Source organism: Ziziphus jujuba, chromosome 11, assembly GCF_031755915.1.
Source record: "Ziziphus jujuba cultivar Dongzao chromosome 11, ASM3175591v1".
Classification (NCBI taxonomy): Eukaryota; Viridiplantae; Streptophyta; class Magnoliopsida; order Rosales; family Rhamnaceae; genus Ziziphus; species Ziziphus jujuba.
Window position 1 is genome coordinate 492,212 of NC_083389.1, and position 25,423 is coordinate 517,634.

A 25,423-nucleotide genomic window follows, 5' to 3' on the forward strand; every position below is an offset into this window, starting at 1 on the left:
TCCCCAAAGTGTATGAGACAAATGTATGCATTTCAATTAGGATCGTATTCTAGAGTTACGATTCTACCATATATGTCTTTTTAATTTCATCAAAAATCGATTTTACGATGTAGATGCTTATGACCACCCCTTCTATGCCCTGCGGTAATGATTCCTCTGGCATTACGACCTTTACCATAATGATGCTGTCTACGGCTCCTTTGCATGTGCTCGGGGTAGAAGTTTTGTATAAATGTATCACCATGCTATTAAGTATTTTGATTTAAGTTCTTTTCTTTCTAACAGGTGGAATAAAGTAACCCGGTTGAAGTGTAATGATCATTAGTCTATAATGCATTGTATATCCCGTAATAGGTCCCATTCTTCTACCCTTTCTCGGTAGTCGATGAGTCTTCATAGCTATTACCTTGACACCAAAGAAGAGTTCAACCCAATGCTTTATTTCTATCCTAGTTGATCGTGATTCGACATTAGAAGTATATTGATTTTCAACAATAACCGAATACTTGTGTCTATAAATACTGCATATTTGATTCCATCCATAAATCTATTTTCTTCCCTATGAGTTCTAGTCTCAATAAGAATGCTAGTTCTTGCTGTTCATATGCTATGATATGAATATACCACCACCAATTTGTTATGTATGGATGATGAAATTCCATTGATATAGAGTCAATTCAATAGATTTATTTTATTGGAGGGTCCCATTAGCATGAATCTAATAGGAATTGAGTTGGGCGCTTTAACCATTCAGCCATGGATGCTTAGCAGGGATCCTCATACATGATGAATAACCAAATTCCAATTCAAATGAAATCTTTAGGATAAATCAATGCAATTTAGGAGGACTCAATGAAAGGACATCAATTTAAATCCTGGATATTCGAATTAAGAGAGATATTAAGAAAGATCAAGAATTCTCACTATTTCTTAGATTCATGGACCCAATTCAATTCAGTGGGATCTTTCGTTCACATTTTTTCCATCAAAAACATTTTATAAAACTATTGGACTCCCGAATTTGGATTATCCTACTCTCACACAGTTCACATTTACAGGATTCAACAAGCAATCGATTTTTCACGATCAAGGGTGCGGTACTATTTGTAGTAGCGGTCCTTATATATTGTATAAACAATTGAACGATGGTCAAAAGAAAAAATCTCTATTTGACAGGGCTTCTTCCTATACCTATGAATTTCATTGGACCTAGAAATTATACATTGGAAGAATCTTTTGGGCCTTCCAATATCAATAGGTTTATTATTTCGCTCCTGTATCTTCCAAAAGGAAAAAAGATCTCTGAGAGCTATTTCCTGGATTTGAAAGAAAGTACTTGGCTTTTCCCAATAACTAAAAAGTGTATCATGCTTGAATCTAACTGGGGTTCATGGTGGTGGAGGAACTGGATCAAAAAAAAAAAAAAGGCTTCTAGTTGTAAGATATCTAATGAAACCGTCACTGGAATTGAGATCTCATTTAAATAGAAAGATATCAAATATTTAGAGTTTCTTTTTGTATATTCTATGGATGATCCGATCCGTAAGAACCATCATTGGGAATTGTTTGATCATCTTTCTCTGAGGAAGAGGAGAAGCATAATCAACTTGAATTCGGGACAGCTATTCGAATATTAATGAAAGACTGGATTTGTTATCTCATGTTTGCTTTTCGTTAAAAAAAATACTAGCTAAAGTGGAGGGTTTATTCAAACAACAAAAACATGGGTTAACTATTCAATCAAATGATATTGAGCATGTTTCCTATCTCTTCTCAAGAAACAAGTGGGCTATTTCTTTACAAAATTGTGCTTAATTTCATATGTGGGAATTCCACCATTTCTATATATATATATAGTTTCAACGACTTCTTAGTGATATCAAGTGAATTCAAGAAGATTTGACTCTATTTCCCGCTGCCCGAAATCCATAAATGAACAAAAACTGCTACCCGGGTCCGTATTGGCTTCCACCACTTGTATGCCCAAAACAGGTCTTGGATCTTTGGATATGGACAAGCCCTCTTGAGAATGAATTATCCCATAGATAAAGGCAACAATGTTGTCCCTAAACGGGTTGTCGGTTGGTCAGCACCTCAACGGGTTGTCGGTTGTGTGGGCTTGGGCGGATTCGCATCAAGTAGGGTATAAGTACATCAAATACATAATTTAAATGTGGGAATTTGTCCTCTAAAAATGGAAATATTGCATGAATTGATCATAAATTATAATATTTTATGATTTTTGGCCTCAAAAAAACTAATCGTAGGAAGCATAAGGAAAATGGAATTTCCACAGTGACTGCAAATCCCTCGGATATCATTTGAGAGTACAAATTCTTGTTGCACCCAAAACATTTATTTTGGTCAGAATTATTAGCAGACATAATCAAATGATTCTGATGATACATTCGAGTAATTAAACATTTTATAGTTAGTAAACTAGATTTATGGTCATAACCTACATTTTCTAGCAAACTCGATCCATTTAAACCATGATCATGAGCAAATGCATAAATATACTCCCCAAAGATAAGTGGATATAGGAGATCGTGTTGTTGAGATCTATCTAGTTTGAAATATCCTTGAAATTCTTCCATTTGAAATTTGATTTGAACTGGAGATAAAGGGTTTATTGGGTTATCAAATGATACATAGTATGATACAGTCAAAACAAGGTATTATAGTACAAAAAAAATAGATACCTCAGAAAAAAGGTAAGACCATCGGCAGACTTTCTATCCTCTCTTTTCCATCTAAGTGGTTTATGTTCAGTCTAAGATAACAAGATGTTTAGAAATCCTTTATTTTTACAATCCAATCACTCTTTTGATTTTGGAAAAAAAAAAAAAAAAACTCTTTATCAATATACTACCTTCTTCTACACATTTATCTCCACTTCATAATAGAGAATACCTAATAGGTAGGACTCATAAAATGGATAATCCCTCATGGAAAAGCCTTTCCCACGTCAAGCACTAATATATTTTTAATGTCTAATTAGTTTGGGTAATCATTCGGATAATCATTCAAAAATGAAGACCAAAAGCTCATTACTATTTGTTTCCCTATAACTAGGGCCACAGTTGGGCTCTGTCCATTTATTCACTCAATCCGACTTGAAACTGATTTTCTAATTTCTTTTTTTCCGCCACATATAGAATTAAAACAATTTAAATAAGATTTTGGACATATCTAGAAAGAATAAAATATTCTCAGAATTCTCCATTGATACTACATGCTACTTTTTCCATTCATTCCTTTCAAGATCAGTCACCGTCTTACAAGTTCTACATATGGTATGGATGAATCTGTTGCTTCATTCGATTGTGTAATAGATGCTAGCCATACTTAAAAGCCGAGTACTCTACCGTTGAGTTAGCAACCCGGATAAAACAATTAGAATGTGTAGATACAATTAGAATCCCAATAAAATAACTGAAGAGGTTGAATTGCACAGCGTAATTACAACATTGAATTTGAAACGGCAAAACAAATTGTATCATGCAAAAAAAAAAAAACAAAAAACTTCTTGTATTATAAAAAATCCAATGAACCCATTCCTTGAATGAAATCAAACCTATGGCATGGAGAAAAATAGATCCATTTATCCACGATCAAATTATATTTATTCGATACACTATTGTCAATATGAGTATTTAAGAAAAGAATACAATGGAGAACTAGAAAAAAATAAAATATTGTAAATTTAAATAAAAAAAATAAGGACTTGTGTTGGATTGGCACTACATAGCTAATCGACATATAGACAAATAAGGGATGTAGATGTAAGAAAAAAGTAATAAAGAAAAAAAAAGTAGAAAAAAAGCTCGAATTTAGTCAATCAAACAATATAAGTAAAAGAAAAAAGCTTAATCCCTCTTTTTATTTGGTCATAGAAATCCAACTAACCCTCATTACCCTTAATGGTAATACCCAAAATCGAATGTAAGAATAACAAATTAAAAGAGAATATCAGATAAAAGACTTTACAGACCTCTCTACAAGTGGTCTCCACCTTCATTATTTATATATTTCTTATATATTTCATTTTGACATATTTCATTAATTTTTCATTAATTGACTACCATTTGGTATTAAGGGTAAGTTTTGTAAAAATCCTCGCTTTCTTTGAAGTATCATGAATAGTTCCTGTAGGCTGAGCGCCTTTTTCAAGGAAATATAGAATAGCAGGAACATTTAAATAAGTTTGATTCTTTATCGGGTCATAAAAACCCACTTTTTGAAGATCTCTTCCTTCTCTTATTTATCGAACATCAATTGCAATGATTCAATAAATGGCTCATTGGGATAGATGAACAATACCCCCACAAGAAACATATACGAAGTTTTCTCCTAGTACAACTCAAGAAAATTGGAAATTATATCTATGTATTGAATGAGAATGTCAAATATATCCATAAAATCATCAAATCAACTAGACTATGATTTAAATACTTATTCTTTCCCCCACCAAAAAAATTATTCATATTTACACTTTGCACTCTCATAACTCAGGTTGGATAACTCTCAAATAACTCAAGGAAACCTTTTAAGCATTTCATTTATTGAGTGGTCTCTAACCCCCCTTTTGTCTGTCTCTTTTGATTCTGCACTTTGATCTAGTTGTTGAGACAATCGAAAATGGTATTTCCTTGTTCCAGGATCCTTTATCTTTGTGTTGAATCATTGGGTTTAGACATTACTCCAGTGATCTTGAATCATATCAAAATGTCAGCAACATACCTTTTTTTTTATGATTTCTTTCTATCAAATAATCATACGACTAAGTGATTCTTGTGTAATACACTTTTGATTTGATCGAAAAGGTTTTGCCAATTCCAAAAAATTTGACTTTTGAATTTGAAACTTGCTTGACTTGGATCCTTTCGATTTATATATGGAAAACAAATTTACAAATATATTTACGAAGTTGTCCCAATTTATTGATTCATACTAACCCTAGATTCTTGCCTTCGAGAAATAGATCAATGCTTTTTATTCAAGCTCCATCATGTACGATTTACATCACCCAAACAAAAAAAAAAACTGAGAGTTCTATTGAAACAAAAGAAATGATGTCGAGTCAAGAGCATTCTCATTCCTCTATAATTCTTGTCTAATAAAAAATGGTGGATGTAAGAATCCATAACGGATCGTGTCCTTCAAGTCGCACGTTGCTTTCTACCACATCATTTTAAACAAAGTTTTACCATAACATTCCTTTAGTTTGGAACCAGTATGTAATTGATTCAATTATGGAATCATGAATAGTCATTTGCTCGGTCGGTACATAGTAATCTATACTTTTTCTTTCTATATGAAATATGAATGGCTACGTTCTAACGAATTCTCAGAACAAATTCAATTTAATCCCCAACACCCAATACATATATTTATTTTAACATATATTTTATTTCATTATTTATTTATTTAATATATTGAAATATAAATACCACGAATAGCACGAATCAAATAAAAAATTTCTTTTAGAATCTGCACCATCAAGTAACTTGATAGTGATAGGATAAATTTACCAATTCACACTTCTTAGAGTACTATGAACTCATAAGAAATCATCAAAAAGATTTTAGTGATTAAAAATTTTCCGAACTCGAGATCATTATTTGAATAACATTTAAAGTAAGGACCACATTTTAGCATCCTAAGAGAAATCCATATTTGAATTAAACCATCAACGATTAAAAAACTAGATAGCTAAAAAATCCAATTTATTTTTTTAGTGAACTAGTGGATAAAGACTGGTCTAAGGTAAGGTTGTTGTTTTTTCATACTGATTTCTAAAATTGGAATCAAAATAACAATAATACCCCTATACAGATAGACAAAAAAATTGTTACTGAAAGGAATTATAGATATTTTATGTTAAATATTTAACATTTAGGGACCATAAATGGATCCAATTATATCTACGTATAATTTGAACACGATTCAATTTGTGAAAAAGATATGATTCAGAGAAGAATTATTAAGAATACTAATAAAAATTTTACAATCCAATATTATACTCTTAAACATAAATGTATTTTATTTTAAAAGACAATCTTTTTTCTGATATATAGCATTATATATATTACAATGCTATAATGGGTTAGGCATGCTCTAGGATGGAAGGATTTGAACCTCTAAATAGTGGGACTAAAACCCGTTGCCTTACCACTTGGCCACGCCCCATTTCTATTCGAACCTAATGAACACTAATATTGATATTGGTTGTTCGTCAACTCCAGTACAAATATCTATAAAATATATAGATTGTTGCTAGAATTTTAATATGTGTCGATATAGAATTAAATTGAATTTATTGATCATTACATAGAGTTCAATTAAGATATAGATATTGAATTTATTGATTTATTCTATTCGCTTTTGATTTGAGAATTTAAGGATTCTCATTGGGGAAGTTCAAATCAAAGAAGGTTTTTGGGGTCTATCTTATTTAGTTTTATTCATTTTCCCTTCCATTAATAACTAAACTTATTAATAACTCAATCAAAATAATAAAATTATCTTCAATAACAAAAATAACAAAATATCTGCCCTTTATTCAAATGTTTTTTTCTTCGCCAAATTACCAGAGGCCTACACTTTTTTGAATCCAATCGTAAAAGTTATGCCAGTAATACCTGCGCTATTTTTTCTCTTAGCCTTTGTTTGGCATGCTGCTGTAAGTTTTCAATGAGATCTTTAATAACATCCTAGCCAAATTCATGATTGATTTGAAAAAAATAAAATGAAAATTCTAACATAATGCTTTGTAAGATTAGATAGGTTTTATAGTATGAACTCTTGATTCCAATATTGAAATTTTTGTACAGCCACAAGAAATTTGGATCAACCCATTTCCTTATTATGACCTTTTTTCCATTGAAAGGCCTTATTGGAGTACTCACAATGTCAAATTGTGGGTATGAAAGAAAATTTTTGGTAATGAAAAACTCCACTTATCCACTTATATTATAAATATTACAAATTTCTATTTGAAAAAGAAAAAAACTTTATTTCTTGGTGTCAAAATACAAAATAAAGAGTAGGGTATGCGGTCTAAAATAAAATAGCAAATCTATTCTCTTTTTTCCCTAAAAAGAATTTTGGAGATTGTGTAATGCTTACTCTCAAACTATTTGTCTACATGGTAGTAATATTCTTTGTTTCGCTCTTTATCTTTGGATTCCCATCTAACGACCTAGGGTGTAATCTTGGTAGTAATATTCTTTGTTTCTTCCTTGATTTTAAAACGTTCTTAGCTTCGTAGGATTTTATCTATTCCACACTGAACTCGCAAGAAATTTGAAAGAAAAGAACAAGACATCGATGAAAACAGAAAGAGAGGGATTCAAACCCTCGATAAGAAAAACCTATACAACGGATTAGCAATCTGATGCTTTCGTCCACTAAGCCATCTCGTCCCCAATTGAAAGGAGGTAATTACTATGTTACATCACAAAAATAAGGCTTGAAAAAAGCCCTTCTTCTTTTTTTTTTAGTGTTTTTTATATTTTTTATTATTTATTATTTTATTATATATAATATATATGCAATAGTTTATATAATAGATATGGAATTATAATAATAAAGAATCAAATTCCATTTAGACCATTTAGATAAAATAAATGCATTTATATTATATAATTAGATTATACAAAATGTATGCATATATGTTATATATAATTCTATAATCATATAACATATGTATAAAGATATAACATATATGTATAAAGAAAAGACTTTAAAGTGATATCAACAATCCAATCTACACAATCTACAATAGTCCAATATATAAATCCACTATAAATGAAATAAATATAAAAAATCCAATATAAATCAAATCTAAAAATGGAATCTATATTTGTTAATATGTTTAACATAGATTTTTTAGATTTTTTGAATAGATTTATATAATTAATATATGTTTAATAGATATATTTGGTATTTTATATAATATATAAGTAGAAAAAATAATATATAAAAAGAAAAAAGAAAAAATAGAAATAATGAGAAAAATATATATATATTAATAATAACAATAATAAAAAAACTTCTTTGAGTTCATCCGAAAGGGCCCTTTATTTCCATGGCTTGGCCTGGTCAGTACCTAGCCAGGCTGGACCTCTTTTGTTTTGTTCAATCATAATAAGATAAAATGATTTATTTAATTTGAAAAAAATTAATTTGAAACCAAAACAAAATGGCTTGTTATTGAAACAACAAAAGTCATAAAAGACCTATTTTGATATAGAATCAAAGCGAGATTTTAAATCTTCTTCATTTTCTTTTTTTTTTTTTTTTTTTTGTTACTGAGGTTTTACTGAAATAAAAAATAAAATAAAAATATGTATATAATAAGAAACGGAACTATGGATTCATGCACAATGCATTTTTTTCTGATCATATCTTTTGATTGCACCTCAGTTTCTTGTTCGACAAAAAGTCCATTTATATACAATAATCGGATTGGAACGGGTATAGTTTAGTGGTAAAAGTGCGATTTGTTCTATTAAACCCCGAATAGTTAAAGGATCTCTCGGTTTGATTAATATTCCATTCCGAGCAAAAACTTTATGTCTTAAATTGATTAAATCATTTACCTTTCAATGAAAAATTCGAGGAAGAATATATATTCTCATGATTTGTATCCAAGAGTCAATTAGAAATTGAAAAATTGGATTGCAAAATTACGAAACATAATTTTTTCTTTTTTATTGGATCAATCAATATTTCCAATTGAATGAGTATGGGTAAAGGGTCGATGGATAAAGATAGAAAGTGTATTTCTAATCATAACTAAATCTTTAATTTTTCTTTTTTGTATAGGGAAAATTGAAACAAAATAGCTAATTAAACAATGACTTTGATTTAATAGAGACATTGAAAAATTGTTTTACCTCAATGGAAACAAAATCCTTTTCCTAAAGATTCTTTCAAATAGAAATAGAGAACGAAGTAACTAGAAAGACTGTTATAATCCCCTCTTCTGTACAAGGATCGTCTAAAACATAGGTAATTTTGAATGCATTCAGACCGAAAAGCTGACATAGATATTATGGGTCGATTTTTTTTTTTTTTATTTCATTGATATCTGGAAATTTATTTATCTTCCGTAAAGAAGCTAAATGAAACCAAAGTTTCGCGTTCGGTTTTGAATTAGAGACGTTAACAATGATGAATCTATGTCGACTATAACCTCTAGTCTTCCAAGCTAACGATGCTGGTTTGATTCTCGCTACCCGCTTTTGCTTACTTTCTTTTATCTCTATTCAATATTTTTCAACATTTTTTTCTATAGTCAAAACCTATAAATCTATATATCTAATATATATTTATATATTTTGATATGTATTAAAATATCAAATTTCTAAGAAATATGTTTTATAGAAATATAAAAAAAATGAATATAATTAACGTTGTGCATAGTTGAACAAGCAATTCCAAAATTGTTTCACATATTCGTTTCGTCCGAATAATAAATGTGAACAGAACCCTAAACCCTAAACCCTAACCCTAAACCCTAACCCTAAACCCTAAACCCTAAACCCTAAACCCTAAACCCTAAACCCTAATAGGTCAGTATAGTGTTAGTGCCGCATTTCATGTCGCTGATTTAACTCCTTTTGCTGCAAGTGATGATATTGATTTGTGGACAAATCCTTTTCAAGAGGAGGGCAATGATGTGATTATGCCTGAGCCCGCTCAACTGATAACCCGCTGGGGTGTTGAACCGACACGGATGAAGACTAGGTCAATCACAAGAGCTCAAATTAAGAGATTTAAGGACAACCTGGGAGCATTTATATGGGGGGTAGTCAATCTCAATGGAGCTTTTCCATACTTGAAGATACAAAGCCTATTCTAAGCATCCAAGTGGTGGAAGCCGATACGAACCCAGGTAGCAGTTTTGGTGCAAATATGGACAACGGGCAGCATGGAATGGTTCCAACTCTTTATGGATTAAATACATATGTCTAAGAGGATATGGAATCAGGTCAATCCAACTTCAAAGGCATTCAAAAAGGGATTGTACAGACAGCTTCAAATTTGGCCTTTTTTTACTGTATTTTGTGCTGGCTTTACTGTATTTTGCTGAGTTAGCTTTTTCTTCCTCTTCCAAGCATGGGCAACGTGTGGGACTTCATATTCAGCTTATTTTGCATCCTACAAAGCATATTGTAGCTGATTTGGAGCTCAATTTGGTCAAAGATTGGTCAAAGTCAACATAGTCAAAAAGCTAGTATTATAGTTTCCTAATTTGATTCTACATTTTGTTTTAGGAAAGACCCATTTCTTTTTAGTTTTTATTTATTTATTTTCCGGAACAATAAGCTTAGGAAAGTTAATATTTTATTATTTTCATTGTAAATTAATTAATTCCTAATTCAAAATAAGGAGATTAATTAATCCAAATTAAATTAGTAAAGGAGTTAAAATTTCGACCACCATAAGAAACTACTTTGTATAGCCGATTTTCCCTTTGTTTTTAGGGTTTTATTTCATGGCTTTGTAGCCTATTTAAAGGCTTGTTCTTCAATAAAAAAAAAGCTTGAATTTTATACAGAAAATTATTTGTGAGATTGAATTCTCTTTTTTCTTTTGAACACCTAAAACACCATTTGTGAATGAGTGTTTTGGTTTTGACTTATCAATAGAATTTCCATCACCTATTGTGGTGTCTTCATTATATACCAAGGTTTCTAATCACAGGTTGGTTAGGGGTTAAGGTGACCATTAGAACTTGGACATAATTAGATCCGGGCTAATATAATATGGGTTTAGGAGCAGGCCGATCACTAAGGCTCAAACTAAGAAGTTTAAGGAAAATATTGCTGCTTTTATCCAGGGAATAACTCATACTCAAAAGGGCTTGTCCATATCCGCAGAGCCAAGACCTATCCTAAGCATCCAAGTGGTGGAAGCCGATACAGACCTGGGTAGCGATTTTGGTGCAAATATGGACACCGCGCAGCATGAAATGGTTCCAAATCTTTATGGATTCAATACATATGTCTAGTAGGATATGGAATCAAGTCAATGCAGCTTCAAAGGCATTCAGAAAGGGGTTGTACGGACAGCTTCAAATTTGGCCTGTTTTTTACTGTATTTTGTGCAGGCTTTACTGTATTTTGCTGAGTTGGCTTTTTCTCTTTCTTCCAAGCAAAGGCAACGTGTGGGACTTCATGGTCAGCTTATTTGGCATCCTAAAAAGCACATTGAAGTTTATTTGAAGCTCAAATTGGTCAAAGAATGGTCAAGTAAACTTAGTCAAAAAGCTAGTATTTTAGTTTCCTAATTTGATTTTGACTTTTTGTTTAAGGAAATTAGTCTTTTAATTGGATTTTGATTTATTTATTTGTTAAAAAATAAGTTTAGGAAAGTTATCATTTTAGTATTTCAATTGTAAATTAATTAATTCCTAATTCAAAATAAAGAAATTAATTCATCCAAATTAGTTTAGGAAACTAGGAAAAATTAGGCACTTTCCTTTTCTCTACTTTTCTTTTCTCCACACTTTGAGTTCGGTTTTGAATTAAATTTTTTTAGGGTTTTTGCTTTGTAATCTTAGCCTATTTAAAGGCATATTTTCAAAGAGAAATCAAGCTTGAATTTTATATAGAGAATTAATTGTGAGAGTGAATTCTCTTTGTTCTCTTTGAACACCTAAACACCATTAGTGAATGAGTGTTTTAGTTTGACTTATAAATAGGACATCCATGACCTATTGTGGCATCTTCATTATATACAAAGATTTCTAATCATAGGCTGGTTAGGGGTTAAGGTGACCATTAGAACTTGAACATAATTAGATCCGGACTAATATAATACGGGTTTAGGAGCGGATCGTCCTAGGTTCGTATCATTTGGTATCAGAGCCAAATTTTGTTCAGGTTTGATCTATCTTTATTTGCTTTATTTGTTTTTATGTTATTCTGCAATTTTAGCATTAGGTTAAGGTTGCATCCATCCCATACACGTTCTGCATCTTAAAAAATAAAAATAAAAATATTTCATTCCTAGTTGAATTAGGATTTCCTAGTTTTAACGTATTTTTTGTTTCCTAGTTTGTTGGTTGTCTTTCATCATTGTTCTTTTAATTTGGTTATTGTTGATTTTCTTTGCTGTTTTAGTCTTGAATATTTTCATTCATCTATTAAAAAAAAAAAAAAAAAGAGTTCAATGCAACATTGAAAAAAAAAAAAAAACAAATCGCACAATTTGAATTTTTTATTGGGAGGTCATGGGTTTAGTGTTTGTTTTGGAGTTGGAATTGCAATTTTGGTGATTTTTCTTGCTACTTCAGTTGTTTATGTTCTATGAGTGAAAAAGAAAAAAAAAAAAAAAGAAGAGGTAAAGCCGAATTAAAAAAAACATTTCGGGTTTGTTGAATTTGGTGTTGAAATTTGAGTTTGGGAACTTGTTTGATTTGGAGATTTGATTTGTGATATTTTGATTTTCTGGAGAATTATTTTGTTGGATATTTGAATTTTGGGTGCTTAAATTATTTGGATTAAAATTAGTTAAAGGATTTGATACAAAACTTGAATTACAAGAACAACAACCAACACTTTTCTATATTTTTGTTCTCTTTGATTCTTGTTCGTATTTGAATTTATTTTTCTAGAATTTTATTCTTGAACTCATTGTCTATTATCATCTGGTCCAGATCTTCAAAATTCCTAAGTTTTCTCATTAATTTGCTTTATTTCAGCTAGAAAAGCCTAAAACTAGGTTTTGTTGAATTCTTCGGTATTGCCTACTTTTTGCTAATGTTTTGTTGATAAGTTTAATTAAAACATACTTGTGATCTAATTGCTGTTTTTTGGGTGTTTTAATTAGAATTTTGAGATAATTCATTGAGAGGAAAAAGGCAAGAGAGTGTGAGCACAAAAGAAGGTTAAAAGCCAAAATTAGTGTGCAAACATGAGTGTCGAGTTCTTATATCGAGTGAAACACATGAGGGAGTGAACCTGGTGAGAATTTATTTTATTTATGTATTATTCATACTAACATGGCAGATTCAAGGGTGAGAAGAGGAGATCCACCTTTGAGAATTAATGAAGAGGAGTCCGTAGGATTTAAAGGTGATTTCCGAGCTACAAGGAGCGGTGAGCAAACGGACATGAGGGCTATATTGGAGCAATTACAGCAGATGCCTGATTTGACCCATTAAATCAAAAGATGGACAGGTTAGAAACATCCCAAGGAGTGCCCAATATAAGGTTAGATGCTCATGGAGGTCGAGGTCGAGGAGGCCGAGGGAGACCAAGAGAGGAATTCAGGGGAAGTAACTATGGAGATGACTTGGATGAGGGGCTTGATGAAAATTTTGAACTTCAAGAAAGGCTAATCCATGGGAGACCAGCAAGGAATGAAGATGATGATCTTGGCAACATCAAGGTAAACATCCCACCATTCATGGGTAAAAGTGATCCGGAAGCATATTTCGAATGGGAAGAAAAAATGGAGATGATCTTTGATTGTCATAATTATTCGGAGGCTAAGAAGGTGAAATGGGCAACAATGGAGTTTGGCCATTATGCACTCCAATGGTGGACCAATGAGCAAAATACCCGAAGGAGAGTTGGTGATGACTTGATCACTACATGGCACCAAATGAAAGGAGCCATGAGGAAGCGATTTGTACCATCACATTATCATAGGTTACTGCATCAAAGGCTTCAATCTCTATCTCAAGGGAGTATGTCCGTGGAGGATTATTACAAGGAGATGGAGATGCTTATGATGAGGTTAAACATGAATGAGGATAGAGACGCAACCATGGCAAGATTTCTTGGTGGCTTGAATTGTGAGATAGCCAACCAACTAGAATTGCAACAATATGTGGAATTGGACGAGATGTTGCATGTGGCTATTAAGTTGGAGCATCAATTCAAGAGGAAGGGTGTAGGCTCATGGTTAGGAGGAGTTTCCAACAGTGGAAGATCAATTCCAAGTGGCTGGAGAAACAATCCTACCTTTGAAAACAACCCAAAGCCAAAAGTGGGAGAAGAAAGTTCAAATCGGCCAAGGAAAGAGACTAGAACCGAATCTGTCCAAGCACATAAAAGTGAAGGTAAATATGATCCTAAGCCTTCTAAAAGTCATGAAATTGTGCGTTTTAAGTGCCAGGGACAATGACACATCACTAGCCAATGCCCAAATAGGAGGATTATGGTGTTGAAAGGTAATGGCGAACTAGAATCCAAAAGTGAAGAGAGTGATGCTGAAACTGAAATTGAAGATTGAGAAGTCAAAGATGATGAGCATGAGGAACCCGAAACACTCCAACCTTCAAGGGATGACTTGAGCTTGGTTGCAAGGAGGTTCCTTACCGTATAGAAAGATAAGGAACAAATTCAAAGAGAAAACATCTTCCAAACCCGATGCGAAATTCAAGGTAACATATGTAGTATGATTATAGATAGTGGAAGTTGTGCAAATGTAATTAGTAGCATGGTAGTTGATAAATTCGGCTTAACAACTATTCAAAATCCAGAACCATATAGATTACAATGGCTAAATGATAGTGGTGAGATAAAAGTAAATAAACAAGCCAAAGTAAAATTCAGCATTGACACATATGTGGATGTTGTATTGTGTGATGTTGTTCCTATGCATGTGGGTCGTATTTTGTTGGGTAGGCCATGGCAATTTGATAGAGATGCTATCCATTATGGTAGAGAGAATAGCATTGTATTTAAATTGGAAGGGAAAAAGTTTAAGCTTGAGCCATTAACTCCAAAGGAAGTATTTAGCTATCAACTTCAAATGCAACAAATGAGGGAAGTCGAGAGGCTCAAGGAGAAGGCTAGTATGGCACCAAAGGTTCCACCATCCATTCAAGAGGCGAAAGATGAGTTTGCTGTCCAAGGTAAGTCCTCTAAAACCCGGGTTGAGTGGAAATATTTTAACAAACCCGAGAGAGAGAAAGTGAGAGAAAAAACCGAGTGTGAGAGAAAACAAATGCAAACCGTGAGTGGGAAAGAAAAAGAAAGGAAAGAGAAGAAAAATAAATTTTTTTATCTTAGCTTTGGTGATGTTAATAAAGTAATTATGAATAATAAATAATTGCTGATCATAAATTTTAAAGATACTTATATTGTTCGCTAACTTTAAAAAGTGTAATTTTTACCACAATGAGCATGTATTTCTAGATTTTGTTGTAATGGTGTTTGACCCAGGAGAATTGGTTTGGTTGCACTTACGAAAGGAAAGGTTTCCTAAACAAAGAAAGTCAAAGCTCATGCTGCCAATGGATGGACTTTTTCAAGTTTTGGAGTGGACTAATGAGAATACCTACAAACTTAATTTAATATGTGATTATAGTGTTAGTGCCACATTTAATGTTGCCGTTTTATCTCCTGTTGTTGCAGGTGATGATCTATTTTTGAGGACAAATCATTTTCAAGAGGAAGGGAATGATGTGATTCCGAGTGAACCTGCACAACCGACAACCGCTGGGTTGCTAACCCGATACGGAGGAAGACCAGGCTGATGCGAACCCGCTCGAGCTTACACCACCGACAACTCGCTGGGGTACTGATCTGATACAGATGAAGACTGGAATGATTACTAGGGCTCAAGCTAAGAGGTTTAAGGACAACCTTGCTACCTTTATCCAGAAAGTATTTCATTCTCAAAAGGGCTTGTCCATACTTGAAGATAAAAGACCTGTTTTACGGACACCCATACATCGGATATTTTATATCGGACACCCATGTCTCGGACATCTGATATCGGATGAGTCTTGCCTCGGACATCTGATCTCGAGCGAGTCTTACCTCAGATATCTGATCTCGGACTTCGGACATCGGATGTAACTTAGCTCGGCCAGACACAACTTAACTCGGACAGACATCCGTTAGCTCGGCCAAGCACAACTTAGTTCGGACAGAAATCAGTTAACTCGGCTAAACACAAGTTAGCTCAGACAGACATCGGTTGGCTCGAATAGGCCATAAGTTAGCTCGGACATCAGGCAGTCATAAGTTAGCTAGGTTGAAGACATAATTCAGCCTAGATGTCAAAGTCAACTCGTTACCTAATTTGTGATTGACTTTATTTCTTTTTGGGTTTTATTTATTTATTTTCTGGACAAATAACTTTAGAAAGGTTTTTATTTTATTGTAAATTAATTAATTCCTAATTTAATATAAAGGAATTACTTAATCAAACTTAGATTAGGAAAGGAAGTATAGTTGCGGCCAACTAGGTTTCCTTATGTGTGTGGCAGATTTTTCCTAGGGTTTTTAGGGTTTATTTTGTTTCTTTCAAAACCTATTTAAAGGCTTATTTTTCAGTTAGAAAAAAACTTTGATTTGATTAAGAAAATACTTGTGAGATTAATTATCTCTTTGTTCTTTGAGAACACCTAAAACACCCTTAGAGAATTGGTTGTTTTAGCTTGACTTATCAATAGGTTTTCCATCCCCTATTGTGGCGTCTACATTACACCAAGGTTTCTAACCATAGGCTGGTTAGGGGTTGAGGTCAATTCCATTAGAACTTGAACTTAATTAAGATACGGGCTAATATAATAAGGGTTTAGGAGCAGGTCGTCCTAGGTTCATATCACAGGCCGATCAAGGCTCAAACTAAGAAGTTTAGGGAAAATATTGCTGCTTTTATCAAGGGAATAATTCATACTCAAAAGGGCTTGTCCATATCCGAAGAGCCAAGACCTATCCTAAGCATCTAAGTGGTGGAAGCCGATACGGACCCGGGTAGCGATTTTGGTGCAAATATGGACACCGGGCAGCATGAAATGGTTGCAAATATTGATGGATTCAATACATATGTATAATAGGGTATGGAATCAAGTCAATGAGGCTTCAAAGGCATTCAAAAAGGGGTTGTAAGGACAGCTTCAAATTTGGCCTGTTTTTTACTATATTTTATGCTGACTTTACTGTATTTTACTGAGTTGGCTTTTTCTCTTTCTTCCAAGCAGCAATGTGTGGGACTTCGTGGTCAGCTTATTCGGCATCCTAAAAAGCATATTGAAGTTGATTTGAAGCTCAAATTGGTCAAAGTCAACTTAGTCAAAAGGCTAGTATTTTAGTTTACTAATTTGATTTTGACTTTTTATTTTAGGAAATTAGTCTTTTATTTTGACTTTTATTTATTTATTTGTTGGAAAAATAAGTTTAGGAAAGTTCTTATTTTAGTATTTCAATTGTAAATTAATTAATTCCTAATTAAAAATAAAGAAATTAATGAATCAAACTTAGATTAGGAAAGGAACTATAGTTGCGGCCAACTAGGTTTCCTTATGTGTGTGGCCGATTTTTCCTAGGGTTTTTAGGGTTTATTTTGTTTCTTTCAAAGCCTATTTAAAGGCTTATTTTTCAATTAGAAAAAAACTTTGATTTGATTAAGAAAATACTTATGAGATTAATTATCTCTTTGTTCTTTGAGAACACCTAAAACACCATTAGAGAATTGGTTGTTTTAGCTTGACTTATCAATAGGTTTTCCATCCCCTATTGTGGCGTCTACATTATACCAAGGTTTCTAACCATAGGCTGGTTAGGGGTTGAGGTCAATTCCATTAGAACTTAAACTTAATTAAGATCCGGGCTAATATAATACGGGTTTAGGAGCAGGTCGTCCTAGGTTCGTATCACAGGCCGATCAAGGCTCAAACTAAGAAGTTTAAGGAAAATATTGCTGCTTTTATCCAGGGAATAATTCATACTCAAAAGGGCTTGTCCATATCCGAAGAGCCATGACCTATCCTAGGCATCTAAGTGGTGGAAGCCGATACGGACCCGGGTAGGGATTTTGGTGCAAATATGGACACCGGACAGCATGAAATGGTTGCAAATATTGATGGATTCAATACATATGTCTAATAGGATATGGAATCAAGTCAATATGGCTTCAAAGGCATTCAAAAAGGGGTTGTAAGGACAGCTTCAAATTTGGCCTGTTTTTTACTGTATTTTGTGCTGATGTTACTGAGTTGGCTTTTTCTCTTTCTTCCAAGCAAAGGCAACGTGTGGAACTTCGTGGTCAGCTTATTTGGCATCCTAAAAAGCATATTGAAGTTGATTTGAAGCTCAAATTGGTCAAAGTCAACTTAGTCAAAAGGCTAGTATTTTAGTTTCCTAATTTGATTTTGACTTTTTATTTTAGGAAATTAGTCTTTTATTTTGACTTTTATTTATTTATTTGTTGGAAAAATAAGTTTAGAAAAGTTATTATTTTAGTATTTCAATTGTAAATTAATTAATTCCTAATTAAAAATAAAGGAATTAATTAATCCAAATTAGTTTAGGAAACTAGGAAAAATTAGGCAGATTTATGGATGGAATCAAATATGCAATATTTACAGACAAAAGTATTCGGTTATTATTGAAAAATCAATATACTTCTAATTTCGAATCACGATCAACTAGGACAAAAATAAAGCATTGGGTCGAACTCTTCTTTGGTGTCAAGGTAATTGTTATGAATAGTTATCGACTCCCGGGAAAGGGTAGAAGAACGGGACCTATTATGGGACATACAATGCATTACAGATGTATGATCATTACGCTTCAACTAGGTTATTCTATTCCACCTGTTAGAAAGAAAAGAACTTAAATCAAAATACATAATAGCATGGAGATGCATTTATACAAAACTTCTACCTTGAGCACATGCAAAGGAGCCATAAATAGTCAAGTGAAATATAATCCATGAAATAATTTGATCTATGGGCAGCATTGTTGTGATAAAGGTCATAATGCCAGAGGAATCATTACCGCATGGCATAGAGGGGGAGGTCATAAGCATCTATACTGAAAATTGATTTTTGACGAAATGGAAAAGACATATACGGTAGAATCGTAACTCTAGAGTATGATCCTAATTGAAATGCATACATTTGTCTCATACACTATGGGGACCATGAGAAAAGATATATTTTACATCCTAGAGGGGCTATAATTGGAGATACCATTGTTTGTGGTACAAAAGTTCCTATAAATATGGGAAATGCCCTACCTTTGAGTGTAGTTTGAACTGTTGATTTACGTAATTGGAAGTAACCAATTAGGTTTATGACGAAACCTAGAAATTGATCACTGATCCAATTTGAGTACCTCTACGGGATAGACCTCAACAGAAAACTAAAGAGTAATGGCAGTAAGTGATTGAGTTCACTAGTTCCTCATATTAAATTATTGACTATAGAGACATAGTAAGATGGAGAAGACAAAATTATTTCAAGCACTGAAAGAACCAGAAGCGCCTCTTGTTTCAAAGAGAGGAGGATGGGTTATTCACATTTCATTTGATGGTCAAAGGCGAATTGAAAGCTAAGCATTGGTAATTCGAAGGATTCCTGAGGGGAAAAAGAGAGATGTCTCCTATGTTACCTGTAATATGTGGAAGTATCGATGTAATTTCATAGAGTCATTTGGTATGAATGCTACATGAAGAACATAAGCCAGATGAAGGAACGGGAAGACCTAGGATTTAGAAGATCATAACTTGAGTGATTCGATAGATTTTGATTCCTATATATCCACTTATGTGGTACTTCATTATATGATATATATAAGATCCATCTGTATAGATATCATCATCTACATCCAGAAAGTCGTATGCTTTGGAAGAAGCTTGTATAGTTTGGGATGGGGTTTTGATTAATTAAAAAGAAGAATCTACTGCAACTGATATGCCCTTAGGCACGTCCGTACATAACATAGAAATCATGCTTAGAAAGGGTGGACAATTAACTAGAGCAGTAGATCCTATAGCAAAACTGATTGCAAAAAAAGGGTAATCAGCCACATTAAAATTACCTTTTGGAGAGGTCCATGGGATGCCCAAAAACTGCTAAGCAATAGTCGGATAAGTGGGGAATGTTGGGGTGAACCGAAAAAGTTTGGGTAGAGTCGGATCAATATGTTGGCTAGGTAAGTGTCGTGTAGTAAGAGGAGTAGTTATGAACCCTATAGTGATGTGATTCCGCCCGAGCCCGCTCCACCGATAACCCGCTAGGGTGCTGACTTGACATGGATGAAGACTAGGCCAATCACAAGAGCTCAAATTAAGAGATTTAAGGAAAACCTGGGAGTATTTATACATGGGGTAATCAATCTCAACAGAGCTTGTCCATACTTGAAGATACAAAGCCTATTTTAAGCATCCAAGTGGTGGAAGCCGATACGGACCCGGGTGATGGTTTTGGTACATTTTTGGAGTCCGGGAAGCATGAAATGGTTCCAATGATTTATGGGTTCAATACATATGCCTAAGAGGTCATGGAGTCAAGTTAAAGCAGCCTCAAATGCAATAAAAAAGGGCTTGTATGGACAGCATCAACAATTTGGCCGAATTTGCTGTATTGCTTGCTGGCTTTACTATATTTTACTGTATTAGCCTTTTCTTATTTTTCCAAGAATGGGCAACATGTGGGCCTTCATATTCAGCTTATTTGGCATCCTAAAAAGCACCTAGAAGCTGATTTGGAGCTCAAAGAGGTCAAAGATTGATCAAAGTCAATTTGATCAAAAACGCTAGCATTTTTAGTTTCGTAATTTATTTTTATTTTTTGTTTTAGGAAACTACCATTACTTTTTGGCTTTTATTTATTTATTTTCTCAAAAAATAACTTTAGGAAGGTTTTTATTTTATTCTTTCCATTGTAAATTAATTAATTCCTAATTTAATATAAAGGAATTAATTAATCAAACTTAGATTAGGAAAGGAAGTATAGTTTCGGCCAACTAGGTTTCTTTATGTGTGTGGCCGATTTTTCCTAGGGTTTTTAGGGTTTATTTTGTTTCTTTCAAAGCCTATTTAAAGGCTTATTTTTCAATTAGAAAAAAACTTTGATTTGATTAAGAAAATACTTATGAGATTAATTATCTCTTTGTTCTTTGAGAACACCTAAAACACCATTAGAGAATTGGTTGTTTTAGCTTGACTTATCAATAGGTTTTCCATCCCCTATTTTGGCGTCTACATTATACCAAGGTTTCTAACCATAGGCTGGTTAGGGGTTGAGGTCAATTCCATTAGAACTTAAACTTAATTAAGATCCGGGCTAATATAATACGGGTTTAGGAGCAGGTCGTCCTAGGTTCGTATCACAGGCCGATCAAGGCTCAAACTAAGAAGTTTAAGGAAAATATTGCTGCTTTTATCCAGGGAATAATTCATACTCAAAAGGGCTTGTCCATATCCGAAGAGCCATGACCTATCCTAGGCATCTAAGTGGTGGAAGTCGATACGGACCCGGGTAGGGATTTTGGTGCAAATATGGACACCGGACAGCATGAAATGGTTGCAAATATTGATGGATTCAATACATATGTCTAATAGGATATGGAATCAAGTCAATATGGCTTCAAAGGCATTCAAAAAGGGGTTGTAAGGACAGCTTCAAATTTGGCCTGTTTTTTACTGTATTTTGTGCTGATGTTACTGAGTTGGCTTTTTCTCTTTCTTCCAAGCAAAGGCAACGTGTGGAACTTCGTGGTCAGCTTATTTGGCATCCTAAAAAGCATATTGAAGTTGATTTGAAGCTCAAATTGGTCAAAGTCAACTTAGTCAAAAGGCTAGTATTTTAGTTTCCTAATTTGATTTTGACTTTTTATTTTAGGAAATTAGTCTTTTATTTTGACTTTTATTTATTTATTTGTTGGAAAAATAAGTTTAGAAAAGTTATTATTTTAGTATTTCAATTGTAAATTAATTAATTCCTAATTAAAAATAAAGGAATTAATTAATCCAAATTAGTTTAGGAAACTAGGAAAAATTAGGCAGATTTATGGATGGAATCAAATATGCAATATTTACAGACAAAAGTATTCGGTTATTATTGAAAAATCAATATACTTCTAATTTCGAATCACGATCAACTAGGACAAAAATAAAGCATTGGGTCGAACTCTTCTTTGGTGTCAAGGTAATTGTTATGAATAGAGCTTGTCCTACCTTTGAGTGTAGTTTGAACTGTTGATTTACGTAATTGGAAGTAACCAATTAGGTTTATGACGAAACCTAGAAATTGATCACTGATCCAATTTGAGTACCTCTACGGGATAGACCTCAACAGAAAACTAAAGAGTAATGGCAATAAGTGATTGAGTTCACTAGTTCCTCATATTAAATTATTGACTATAGAGACATAGTAAGATGGAGAAGACAAAATTATTTCAAGCACTGAAAGAACCAGAAGCGCCTCTTGTTTCAAAGAGAGGAGGATAGGTTATTCACATTTCATTTGATGGTCAAAGGCGAATTGAAAGCTAAGCATTGGTAATTCGAAGGATTCCTGAGGGGAAAAAGAGAGATGTCTCCTATGTTACCTGTAATATGTGGAAGTATCGATGTAATTTCATAGAGTCATTTGGTATGAATGCTACATGAAGAACATAAGCCAGATGAAGGAACGGGAAGACCTAGGATTTAGAAGATCATAACTTGAGTGATTCGATAGATTTTGATTCCTATATATCCACTTATGTGGTACTTCATTATATGATATATATAAGATCCATCTGTATAGATATCATCATCTACATCCAGAAAGTCGTATGCTTTGGAAGAAGCTTGTATAGTTTGGGATGGGGTTTTGATTAATTAAAAAGAAGAATCTACTGCAACTGATATGCCCTTAGGCACGTCCGTACATAACATAGAAATCATGCTTAGAAAGGGTGGACAATTAACTAGAGCAGTAGATCCTATAGCAAAACTGATTGCAAAAAAAGGGTAATCAGCCACATTAAAATTACCTTTTGGAGAGGTCCATGGGATGCCCAAAAACTGCTAAGCAATAGTCGGATAAGTGGGGAATGTTGGGGTGAACCGAAAAAGTTTGGGTAGAGTCGGATCAATATGTTGGCTAGGTAAGTGTCGTGTAGTAAGAGGAGTAGTTATGAACCCTATAGTGATGTGATTCCGCCCGAGCCCGCTCCACCGATAACCCGCTAGGGTGCTGACTTGACATGGATGAAGACTAGGCCAATCACAAGAGCTCAAATTAAGAGATTTAAGGAAAACCTGGGAGTATTTATACATGGGGTAATCAATCTCAACAGAGCTTGTCCATACTTGAAGATACAAAGCCTATTTTAAGCATCCAAGTGGTGGAAGCCGATACGGACCCGGGTGATGGTTTTGGTACATTTTTGGAGTCCGGGAAGCATGAAATGGTTCCAATGATTTATGGGTTCAATACATATGCCTAAGAGGTCATGGAGTCAAGTTAAAGCAGCCTCAAATGCAATAAAAAAGGGCTTGTATGGACAGCATCAACAATTTGGCCGAATTTGCTGTATTGCTTGCTGGCTTTACTATATTTTACTGTATTAGCCTTTTCTTATTTTTCCAAGAATGGGCAACATGTGGGCCTTCATATTCAGCTTATTTGGCATCCTAAAAAGCACCTAGAAGCTGATTTGGAGCTCAAAGAGGTCAAAGATTGATCAAAGTCAATTTGATCAAAAACGCTAGCATTTTTAGTTTCGTAATTTATTTTTATTTTTTGTTTTAGGAAACTACCATTACTTTTTGGCTTTTATTTATTTATTTTCTCAAAAAATAACTTTAGGAAGGTTTTTATTTTATTCTTTCCATTGTAAATTAATTAATTCCTAATTTAATATAAAGGAATTAATTAATCAAACTTAGATTAGGAAAGGAAGTATAGTTTCGGCCAACTAGGTTTCTTTATGTGTGTGGCCGATTTTTCCTAGGGTTTTTAGGGTTTATTTTGTTTCTTTCAAAGCCTATTTAAAGGCTTATTTTTCAATTAGAAAAAAACTTTGATTTGATTAAGAAAATACTTATGAGATTAATTATCTCTTTGTTCTTTGAGAACACCTAAAACACCATTAGAGAATTGGTTGTTTTAGCTTGACTTATCAATAGGTTTTCCATCCCCTATTTTGGCGTCTACATTATACCAAGGTTTCTAACCATAGGCTGGTTAGGGGTTGAGGTCAATTCCATTAGAACTTAAACTTAATTAAGATCCGGGCTAATATAATACGGGTTTAGGAGCAGGTCGTCCTAGGTTCGTATCACAGGCCGATCAAGGCTCAAACTAAGAAGTTTAAGGAAAATATTGCTGCTTTTATCCAGGGAATAATTCATACTCAAAAGGGCTTGTCCATATCCGAAGAGCCATGACCTATCCTAGGCATCTAAGTGGTGGAAGTCGATACGGACCCGGGTAGGGATTTTGGTGCAAATATGGACACCGGACAGCATGAAATGGTTGCAAATATTGATGGATTCAATACATATGTCTAATAGGATATGGAATCAAGTCAATATGGCTTCAAAGGCATTCAAAAAGGGGTTGTAAGGACAGCTTCAAATTTGGCCTGTTTTTTACTGTATTTTGTGCTGATGTTACTGAGTTGGCTTTTTCTCTTTCTTCCAAGCAAAGGCAACGTGTGGAACTTCGTGGTCAGCTTATTTGGCATCCTAAAAAGCATATTGAAGTTGATTTGAAGCTCAAATTGGTCAAAGTCAACTTAGTCAAAAGGCTAGTATTTTAGTTTCCTAATTTGATTTTGACTTTTTATTTTAGGAAATTAGTCTTTTATTTTGACTTTTATTTATTTATTTGTTGGAAAAATAAGTTTAGAAAAGTTATTATTTTAGTATTTCAATTGTAAATTAATTAATTCCTAATTAAAAATAAAGGAATTAATTAATCCAAATTAGTTTAGGAAACTAGGAAAAATTAGGCAGATTTATGGATGGAATCAAATATGCAATATTTACAGACAAAAGTATTCGGTTATTATTGAAAAATCAATATACTTCTAATTTCGAATCACGATCAACTAGGACAAAAATAAAGCATTGGGTCGAACTCTTCTTTGGTGTCAAGGTAATTGTTATGAATAGAGCTTGTCCTACCTTTGAGTGTAGTTTGAACTGTTGATTTACGTAATTGGAAGTAACCAATTAGGTTTATGACGAAACCTAGAAATTGATCACTGATCCAATTTGAGTACCTCTACGGGATAGACCTCAACAGAAAACTAAAGAGTAATGGCAATAAGTGATTGAGTTCACTAGTTCCTCATATTAAATTATTGACTATAGAGACATAGTAAGATGGAGAAGACAAAATTATTTCAAGCACTGAAAGAACCAGAAGCGCCTCTTGTTTCAAAGAGAGGAGGATAGGTTATTCACATTTCATTTGATGGTCAAAGGCGAATTGAAAGCTAAGCATTGGTAATTCGAAGGATTCCTGAGGGGAAAAAGAGAGATGTCTCCTATGTTACCTGTAATATGTGGAAGTATCGATGTAATTTCATAGAGTCATTTGGTATGAATGCTACATGAAGAACATAAGCCAGATGAAGGAACGGGAAGACCTAGGATTTAGAAGATCATAACTTGAGTGATTCGATAGATTTTGATTCCTATATATCCACTTATGTGGTAC

General features: G+C 33.4%; 1 pseudogene; it reads left to right on the plus strand.

Moving 5' to 3' along the window:
- The first annotated feature begins 852 nt into the window (after positions 1 to 852).
- The window catches only part of LOC132799879 (protein Ycf2-like), an 84,181-nt pseudogene continuing 59,610 nt past the window's right edge, over positions 853 to 25,423 (plus strand).